A 1,347-nucleotide genomic window follows, 5' to 3' on the forward strand; every position below is an offset into this window, starting at 1 on the left:
ATAGGCCTGTACGAATACATACACGGACATTTAATTGAATGAAAGTTGGAAAATACAGAAGACCACCAAGAAAAATATTTGTAATTCTACCATTCAGAAGTAACCACAAACATTTTGGTATATGTATCATTTTGTTTGCATCTTTTACAAATATCAAAGATCTTTTATATATTTATATATGTAAAAAACACAAACACATGTATGTATTTTTGCTTATTCCCCCTCCAGAGAAACAGGATTAAACTTACATTTCTCACTTAAATATATAAAATGAACATTTATCTATGTCATTATTCTACTACAGCCTAATATCTGTTTTGAGTTTTATTGATTATTATTCCTTAATTTATGAAACATTTAGGTTGATTACAATTTTTCATGTTATAAATAACAATGTAATGAACACAGTTATCCATATAACTTTTGGTGTGCCCTGATTTTTTTCCTTGGATAAATTACTAGATATAGAATTACTGGGTCAAAGAGTATAAAAGATTAAAAAAAATTTTCTTTTATGAAAAAGTTTACAAAAGAAACTTAAAAAATGTTTCATCAAAAAGTTTACAAAAAATTGGTAAATAATCTTCATGCACGAAAATGAGTGCTTATTACTGATTTCACTCATTATCATTGTTTTAGAGAATTACCTTATATTTAGAATAAAAATCTGTATTCAGAATACGGTCACATCTATTAAGCATACCTTATAAATGGGTGTCCAGGGGAGAGAATACAGTCATGGGTTCTTAGTTTCTGTTTCTGGTTAGGCCAGTAAAGCCTCTTTTCCACTTATCGCTAGAGACAGAAACTATAAAAACCATGGCTTCAGGCTGCTAAAAGCCTAAAATCTCTACTAAAATACAAAAATTATCCAGGTATGGTGGCAGGTGCCTGTGATCCCAGCTACTCAGGAGGCTGAGGCAGAAGAATTGCTTGAACCCAGGAGGTGGAGGTTGCAGTGAGCAGAAATCACACCACAGCACTCCAGCCTGGCCAACAGAGTGAGACTACATCTCAAAAAACAAAACAAAACAAAACAAAACAAAAAATTTAGATTGATTTTTAGCCATGTGCAGATAAGAAGAATGTATATTCTCCTGTTGTTGGGTGAAGTGTTCTGTATATGTCTGTTAGGTGCATTTGATCAAGAGTCGAGTTCAGGTCTTGAATATTTTTCTTTTCTTTTTTTTTTTTTTTTTTTTTTTTGAGACAAGGTCTCACTTTGTCACCTAGGCTGGAGTGCAGTGCACAGCACCCTCGATCTCTGAAGTTCGAGTGATCCTTCCACCTCAGCTTCCCAAGTAGCTGAGACTACAGGCGTGAGCCACCACACCCAGCTAATTTTTG

This window comes from Rhinopithecus roxellana, unplaced genomic scaffold (assembly GCF_007565055.1).
Source record: "Rhinopithecus roxellana isolate Shanxi Qingling unplaced genomic scaffold, ASM756505v1 contig3516, whole genome shotgun sequence".
NCBI classification, from domain to species: domain Eukaryota; kingdom Metazoa; phylum Chordata; class Mammalia; order Primates; family Cercopithecidae; genus Rhinopithecus; species Rhinopithecus roxellana.